The 9,549-nt window shown below is 39.6% G+C and overlaps 1 protein-coding gene across 1 annotated transcript in view; it reads right to left on the minus strand.

Moving 5' to 3' along the window:
* The window catches only part of pot1 (protection of telomeres 1 homolog), a 68,096-nt gene extending 63,996 nt beyond the window's left edge, over positions 1-4,100 (minus strand). The window contains exon 1 of the mRNA XM_061076963.1: positions 4,066-4,100. The gene's annotated coding sequence lies outside the window, so the exon portion shown is untranslated. The remainder of the gene's footprint in view (positions 1-4,065) is intronic.
* Between the last annotated feature and the right edge of the window lie 5,449 nt (positions 4,101-9,549).

Raw genomic sequence — 9,549 nt, forward strand, 5'->3', positions numbered from 1 at the left:
AAAAAGGTTATCTGTTATGCAGCAGGGTCAAAGCTGAGAAATATCACTATGCCACAGCCAGATGAAAGTGCAGTGTGCTCACTCCCTCATACAGATGTTCAGCAGGAGGTCGCCTGGGTCGAGCATGACCCTTGACCAACCCGCCAACCAAGACGAAGGCCCTGTTCATATCATTAACGGCTATCTCGACAGATCAGATAGTTTGCACCTAGTATTAGAATGTGTCTCAATGGCCCTGTTCAGATCCAAACACAAATTGACAGTGTTAAGTAAGTTAGTTTAAATCTGATACTAAAACGTATTCCGAGTGACTGCTTGTGATTGTTCACTCTCACGGAACTGAATGACACTCGCATTTTTTACTGTACCGTAGAATGAAAGACATAATTTGCTCCTAACAAAATGTTACACTTTTAGAGTGAATATTCAGCCGCAACAAGCAACTAGGTGTTCCTTAATTCTACACACTGAAACTTTGAATGGGACGGAACAGAGAACAGTCTAGGTCACATCAAGAAGTCCATTATCCTCCGAATGCAAACAGGATGAAATCTAACACAAAACATTAAACAACAACCAATCTTTAGAGCAGTTCTGCAGAAAACGTCAGACCCCTCAGGCCAACCATCTGTGAAACATAACTAGGTTCAGTGACAACATTAAAGGGATTAAAAATAGTACTAGTATTGTGACACATTCCCTGACAATGACTGTATAGCGGTGTCCACTGACAACGTGTGTGAGAGTGTGAGCAATTAAGACTGTGTAAGACTAGTGTAAAAACCTTTTCAATTATGAAGCTTGAATGGTCCAGAGGATGTCTGTTATGTAAGTGGCCCTTCTGAATCCCACTGCCAAAACAACATAGCACTGTGTGTACAATGTGTGTACACTGAGTGATCAGATCTTAAAGTCCAGTGTGTAAGATTCAGGTGAAAGGGATCTATTGATATATTTAATATAAAATAATCCTAGTGATGTTTTCACAAGTGTGTATCATCTAAATTATACAAATTGTTGTTTTATTATACCCTAGAATGGGCCCTATATATTGAAATACTTTATATTCACATCAGGGGGGGTCCTATCTATGGAGGCCGCTATGTTCTTGTAGTAGCCCAGACTGAACAAACTAAACACCCTTTCAGTTTTTATGAATACTGAAGGTTACCAAAGATTCTTTCATGTTTGGAAGGGGTATTCAGCTGCAACATGTCTACAGATTGCAACTTTAAACATGTCCTCGTGTCTGCGATCGACTATTAATGCCAGGTCTGAACAGGGGCAAAGACTAATCCTTAACATAATGTCACTCCTTCTGTCTCACTGCCCTGGCACACTGGGTCTCCTAAAGCCCCGATACAAAGTCAGTGATTGATTAATAGACTGCTGAGCTGAATCAGACAGATCCTGACATCAGTTTACAGCTATCCAGATTACAAATAAACCAATCTATTTTCTCCTAATCTGCAATGAATGGCAGGAGAAAGTAGAGTTGAAGGATGTGTGCTGAACTGGATATGTCAATATGTGAAACATTGCATTTTCGAGGGACAATACTTTAGGTTTCTTTCGTTAGTTTGACAAATCACATTAGAGCAGGCTGTTGTTGCCCGCAGGTTAACAGTCCATCTGGAGAGCAAAAAAGGCAGAACAAACTGACCGAAATGCATCAGATATCAGCTTTGGAATTTTTCTGCATCTTAAATGTAGATAACCGTTTGTAGAGATTAGACAAAATGTTGTGTGAACGTAAAACATCTGCAAAAATGTTCACTGTTTGTGTTTTGTGTGGAGAACCATTCAAAATATATGATCAAATAAACCAGTCGGACTGTAAACAGTGTGCAATGAACAGAAGATGGGGTCTTGGCCCAGATATCTGCCATCTCCACCGAAAGCCTTGAAATATTGGCCGTTGCCCCCAGAGGTTTATTCATCGTCTGACGACAGTCAATTAGCTTTGAGATTGGAGAGTAAGCAAATTATACAACAACCGAAAGCTAAAACGAGTTGTTCTACACTACATTATGGCATATTAAAGTCATTAGCCTAAACCTAGGGGATCAATTTCATTATGAATACTTTGGTAAAGTTAATTTCATCAAGGTAGGGTAGCATTTACAATTGCACAATTCCAATTTGTAAGACAGGCTTTGGTTTCTGCTTTTTCTAAAACAATCACAATAAAGGAAGTGGAATAAATCCAATCAGGCAATCATGTGACAGCAGTGCAAAGCATAACATCAGACATACACAGCTCAGGAGCTCCAGGCAATGCTGAATCAGGAAAAATGGGACCCGAGTGACTCAGTGACTCATTTGAGTTTTGAGTTTTTCTCAAACTGCTCATCTCCAGGGATTTTCAGTCAAACCAGTCTCTAGAGTTCACTCAGAAATGATGCCAGAAACAAAAATACCAACAGAGCAGCCGTTATGTGGACAGAAAGGTGTGGCTGATAAGACAGGTCAGAGGAGAATGACCAGACCAGCTGGCAAAGTTTAATGTCCTGCCATCCGGGCTGACAGCCAGCGGTATTGCAAATTCTGGGCAATGAGTGATGGCATAATCTTAAAAGCTGGAGATGGCATATCATATGTCACTTTAACTGGAGGTATGTCTCTGCCGTTCCACTGTCATTTGGCAAAATAAAATGTCATCATTAAGTGTCACACTATCATTCAGGCCACTGCTCTCTGTGGGTACAGCTGAGTAACACATGTCACTCGTGCTCTGACAGATGCCACTTTTCACCGACAGGATATCATGGGAAGATTAGACCCTCACATTACAATGAGGAACCAGTCAACGTGGGCAGCTCACACTCCTACGTGATACAATTTAAGTGAGGAAGCTTTCAAAACAAATACTTGACATGCTTAACTTAAAATCAGCCATTATCCTCTCTTGGCAGTTAAAAATAAATGAATCTGCTTTTATTGAACAATGTCATGGCTTTTAACATGCACTGTATATATTCTATCATAAGTTTTTGATATTAATTATATATTCTTATGGCCGTGAGTGTGTGTGTGTTCTTGTGTGTAAGTGAACAGATCTCAGTTTGTCTGTTCACACCTGACATTAAGAATGTGTCTCCTGTCTTGTGATCAGAGCTCAGTTCCACACTCTATATTGCTTTTTTCATACATGACCTCCAGGTCCGGACTTTCACAACAATTCTTTATGTTGTTTTTTTAAGCATGTCAGACACTATAGAAGTATCACTGTCAATGTGTGTGTGTGAGATTGAGATTATTTAATTGCATTTGAAAATATTATTTTCCTTCATTGCTTCTCATCCTGACTAGGACTGCCTGGCAGAAGAGATATTGTATTGCATCAAATAATGAACAGTCTTTATTTATCCTTATATTTCATCAAAGTGCTGCATTTAAATAAAAAGAGCCTCAGTTCTCCTCAGTGCACCTGCACAGTTTATAAAGGTCTCTGAAGGGTACATTGTTCCGAGGCTTGTGGAGAATTAGCCAAAGTTCCCCTGGGGATAACTCTGTCAGTGTCATCTGTCTGTTTATGACGTGATCTCATCAACAAAGCACCAGACAAGTAACATTTAAAGTACATTTGACACTATCACTATCAATGAGCAGCGACAACAGCAATCTGTGGGTCTTCATTTCCGTCTGTACATTTACTGGTAACTTTGTTTTTACTTTACTTCAGTTGCCTGCACAACTTCCCTGTTAGCTTGGTAGCCTGCTTGCCAACTTTAGCAAACACGGAGGTACCAGGGAGAGGGGCTCAGCTGTACTCCGGTTTATCCCCTGTGTCCCACAGAAACACTGACGACAGGTGAACAACCGACCATACACGAGGTTGGAGCGAGCGACTGAATAAAGAAAACGATGCACAGCGTATGACAGGCTGTTCAACCAAACTCCGCTTCAAAACACACTAATGTTTGAACTTTCTCCTAGGGTCGACAGTGCAAGAAGCCAGCAAGACTATGGAGGCAAGGAAGCCTGCGCGAACCCAGACACGAATCATAAGATGTGTTATTGTGTCGAGGTAAACAATGAAGTAAATAAAAGTGATAAACTTACAGCTGCACGAAGTGGTTTCCCCCGCTTGGTTTCGAATCGACTGTTGCTGTATTGCGCATGCGCGAGGTTTCTTCTTCTTCTACTTCTTCTTCTTCTTGTGTATTCGCAAAACACCGCCGTTCATGGGAACACGACTTATGGGAGCACGACATAAATTAATATTTGAATGGTTTATATAGTAATTCAAGGTGACAGTGAATCCCCAAAATGAATAAAACAATCTTGTTTGAGCTAATTATTAAAAAAGAAACGCAGATTTGTTTTCTTTCTTAACCTTTGGTTGAGATGATTCTTTCAGTGATTGCATTTTAATATACATCATCTGTTTGACCTGCTCAGCTCTGGCAAACCTGACAAACAGACTGAAAACAGATTTAACCCCACAGCCATAAGAGAAGGGAACTCTGTTTAATTGTACAAATAAAGATTCACCACACTGTTTGTTTCATATTTAAATTCTACCTCACACCACTATTTTTATAGCACCGTTTATGCTGTGTCCTCTTGTTGTATTTCTTATTTTTTCTATTTATGCTATGCACGTTAATGATTGCTGCTAAATTCCGTTGTACACTCTGCAATCACAATGATTCTATTCAATTCTAGTCAATGACACTTTTAAAGGGATAGTTCACCCAAAAATGTGGATTCACTGATTATCTACTCACATCGATGCCGATAGGTGGTGTTTGATTTCCAACATTCCTATTCGACTCGAAACTGCGTCGTATACACCATGTTTTCAGCCCTAATGTCCCTACACACCGGAAACCACCCAGTCCCCTTTGGATAATGTCAGAATGAGCTCATATAAGAATGATGATGTTTCTAACAAGCAGGGGCGTTTCTAGGATTGAAAGAAAGGGGGGGCTTAGCCCCTAAGGATGCCAATTTTTTTTGGGCTCATTTGGGGCTGCGGATATCCATTGTTTCAGACAGTTCATAGATTGGTTCAATCAGAAAGAGTGTGATTTTTCTCTGTATCTTTGCTTGCAGTCATTCAGTATAAGATAACAGAAGAGACAGAATTTCAGGGTCATTGTGAAATTTGACAACACAAATATGAACTTTTCTCAAATAGAGAGAAATAATTTTACTGCTTGTAAAGGAAAGACGGATATACTTGTTTTCATATCCGCATCACTCCCAAATCCTAATTCTTAAAGGGACCACACACAATGGATGTAGAATGGACCTGCCAGTGTCAACTTCTGAGTTGTTTATTTGTTGTATTATGAGCAGAAGGGAATAAGATACACAATACACAAAAATACATTCAAATTATTTCAAAAATAGAATCCAATGCACAGGAGATTTTAGAAAATGTAATCATGTTTCCATGGCCATAGTCATACTTTGGAAGCACAGGTTAATGACTATATTTAGTGGGAGGAAGCGTCAAAGAATGCCTTCTGTTTTTAAGTGTGGCAAATCGGTCTATCAGTCTGTTGTGACTCAGTCCACCTAGTGTGTCACTTTCTATTGACATGGCTGCAAGACTGTGAAGCCTTTTCTGCCCCATTATTTTCCGCAGCCAGTGCAGCCGACGCTAGCTAGCTTAGTGTTAACATAGCTCATTACAATATTCCCTTTCATTTGCCTCAAGTAAACCTAAATGTAAGCAGGTAACAATCGTTAACAACTACAGATAGCCACATTCTGTAACTACCTGTACCTACAATTTCACTCCGTGCATCATTTACTATGAGCTAAACTCCTTGGCTGTAATCCTTCTGTCTTGATGAGAGACGTTACTTGGCAGAGTGAGAAAGCCAGCACAGCAGCGATACAGACTCCCCAAGGTCCTAGTGCCCGGTCTTTTATTGTTAAGTATGATGAGAGGCTATTGGATTGTAATTTGAAGGGTAAAACAATAGTTAAAAAAATTAAATAAAAAAAAATCCCAATAATTATTTGGGGGGGCTGAAGAACATTTTAGGGGGGCTGAAGCCCCCATAAAACAGGCCTAACGACGCCCCTGCTAACAAGCAACAGTCATAGGAAAAGTTTACAAATATCTGAATGAAAAAGCGGAGCAATACACAAAGAAGAGACAGACAAAGATCTCAAGAGAGCTTTTGTTGAAACAAACTGACACCGCTGTTGATTTATTTAAACAAAAAATGCTGTGCCAACCCTCCCTGCTGTGTTTTCCACTCTGTAGAAAGTCTGAGTTACTGTCTGAAAAGGACTTCACGCTTTTAGGTCCCAGGTCTTGTACCTTTAACTTCATAAGAACTGTGTGGTTTCCACTATACACTGTTTATTTAGCTGCTTTCAAGTTGTATCTAATAAAAAATGTATGTATGAAAGCTGGCACTAAAGCCGACAAATGCTTAATTTATCTTTCAATTCAATTTGTCTCTCACACTACGACTATAATATTTAAACAAAGTTCAGGAAATTCAGTATCCGACTTAAATTTCCTTCAATACTTCATTTTCAAGTGCAGTCTCATCTGTTAATGTCAAATCAGTCATGGCCAAAGCATGGTCTCAATTGAAACTCCATATTCCAGTCGTATGGAAACAAGAATATTCTATTTATGTACAAGTTTCTAATACTCATACTTTACATTCAAGCTACTTTGTACTTCTACTTCACAACTATTTCAAGGGAAATGTTTTCACCTCCACTACCTAACTGAACTTTTCGTACATAATATCTTTCTGTATGAAACACATGATGAACTTAAAGAAATTATCCATCATTATTGATTAAACTGTACAATGATTAGCAATTATTTTGTGTCAATATAGGTTATTATCGCGACATCTTTCTGCAGATCAGTCTGGATAAATCAGCATAATTTATTCTTGGGGCAGAAACTACAACTTTCCTTTAATCAAACAGTAGCTCCGCTCCGAACCAGCACCGGTTTCATATCCATGCAACATTATGGATGGAAACCTCAGGTACTCTTACAACCAGATTAGTGACTGTTTAATTAAACTGAAAAATGCCAGGCGCTCACTGAGCCTGTGATAGAGAGTATAATTCCGCAGCTGTATTAGCAGGAGGCTCATTACTCAGCACTAATGGGTTTCTCCTGCAGAGACACCGCACAGCAGCAGGCCTAAGCTTCTGCTCCTGCTCTATGTTTTTAATCAAGCGTACTCTGCTGTGAAGAGAAATAAACAATAAACTACATACATGAAGCTGTCCTCCAGATGGAAAACAACAACTTGCATATTGCTTTATGTAGCCTGTTGCTGCCTAGGAGGGGTGGTGTTAGCTCCCCCTGATGGATTCTGATCACAGTGACCTCAGGATTATTTGGCAGTGCAGAAACTGTATCATTTCTCCAGGGCTAGGTTGGTGCTAAAACTTTAGGTAAAGCCCCCCTGTCTATATACTCAGCTTGGAACTCAGCTTGGTACTTGTAAAGCTGTATAATTTATTTTATTAGAGACTCTGGGCCTCTCCACTCACCCGCCTAGGTTAACTATCTTAAATTGTTATGTTATTGATCCCATAAGCACTCAAAAAATGAGTTAGTCTAATATTGCTCTTTGACATAACCTCAGGTGACATCAAATAAATCAAAACACTTCGTCCACAGGCTTCATTAGTTTCTCACTCAGGGAAAGTCGTAATAAATGTAATCCCCCCCCCAAACCAGTGTATCTCCTTGGGCCTGTCTCCCCTATTTGGAAACCTCTGCTCAGGTCTAATTTAAATCTAGTCTTGTCCGATCCAATCATATCTGATCTAGAATTTCTTTCATCTAATTTAACCTAATAAAACTAAACAAATAAACAAACAACAACAACACAAATACAGCAGACAAAGGCTCTATGGCCAACACTCAAGTAATCCAGTGAAAATAGCATGGAGGTCAGAGGCCGGTTATCCAAGCATCAACATCAGACATCCAGCATCCTCGGGGGCCAAGGAAAAGGGGGAGAAGGAGGAAGAGAGGAATGACATCGAGCAGGTGAATTACCCGTCCTCAGATGAGCTTCCACCACATCGGTGGGTTTGGGGCGAGGCCCTGAGGAGCATGATGTTATACGGTGTTGGTACAGACAGCGATCAGCGGACATGTCAACCCGTCATCCAGAAGGAAACACAACCTGAGCCCTGTGCCGTGGTCACAGCTGTTCATTAAACTGACAGCAGCCCAGTGTAAAACAAGCAAAGTACTACAGGTTCATGTCAACATGTTTCTACCCAGAAACTGAATTCAACCATTTCCCTTCGGTTCCAGGCTTCATATAGTCCAATCAAAATATATAATTTAGCATGTGAGATCAAGATGTTGAAGTGGACATGGTCCAGATATGGTATAATTCAGAGATGAGGTGACAGTCAGTGCTATAAATCCTGTACTCCATATCAAAATGTTGGTTTCATGTTGTATCGCTAACATATAGCCTGTAACTTAATATCCTTATATGCAACCAGTTTGGTGTCTCACCTGCATTAAAGGGCAGAGTCACGTTATCTAGTCATGATACAACAAGTACAAAATGAATTGTTCTGTTGTTGTGATGATTTCTACTGCTCATACTTGTGTGCTACTGAAATATAGAATCCACATATTTTTTGTTCCATGATAAAACATTTAAATTTTATAGCTGTAGTTAATGAAGATGTTTAATAAAGATTTCTGTCTTTTTAAGTAGCAGTGGAGGGAAATTCACCAAAAAGACATAGCTTCAAGTTAACCCTCGATACAAAAAACTAACTTTGCTCTGTATAACTTTATTAGAGCACCATGTGCCACAGATAATATTCAGATGTATGAATGCTAGGTGTTTTGGGCTACAGCTGCTTGATTATTATTCACTGTAATAGAGTAAACATCTTGTTGCTGGAAATTAAGTACTTCATCTTGTGGTGTCGTACGTGAGTTTTGTTCAGTCCCACGAGTGTGAACAACACTCACGTTCACAGATCCATTCACTTCACCATTCACCAAAATATGAGCATGTTCAATGAGCGCCATTCTTTATGTGCATTAATCCACAACAATTACAACAGCAATGTCAAAACCAGAGAGACAGCAGCAGCTGGTAGTAAAATGTTTAAATCAATCCTTGCTAAGATTTTTGTCTGTTTTTACTGTATGTCGGTTTGTGTAATTACACTGAGTGCAGTTCTCACCAGAGTCTATTCTTGTATGTGTACAAATACATGGCAAATTAATCTGATTCAGATTCTGCTCTTCCAGTGACTCACCTCTACATGGTTATTGTTTGTCTGGACCCACACATCTTATCTGGTCACTTGTAAATTAAAGTCCTTCCTGAAGATCAGAGCAATTTATTCTTTCTGTGTGAATAACATGAGATTAACTAGATACAATGTGTGTGGTCATATCTTCCGCTTTTGTTATCCACCACAGGCACTGGAATCTTTTAAAGGCCTTGTTCAAAACTCTGGAGGAAAAGTTTTTTTCTCAGACACGACTGACATCCATCAGAGAAATGAGACTGGAAAATGTAAGGTGGAGGTAATCGATCGCAGAATGATTACATG

Source organism: Limanda limanda, chromosome 8 (assembly GCF_963576545.1).
Source record: "Limanda limanda chromosome 8, fLimLim1.1, whole genome shotgun sequence".
Classification (NCBI taxonomy): domain Eukaryota; kingdom Metazoa; phylum Chordata; class Actinopteri; order Pleuronectiformes; family Pleuronectidae; genus Limanda; species Limanda limanda.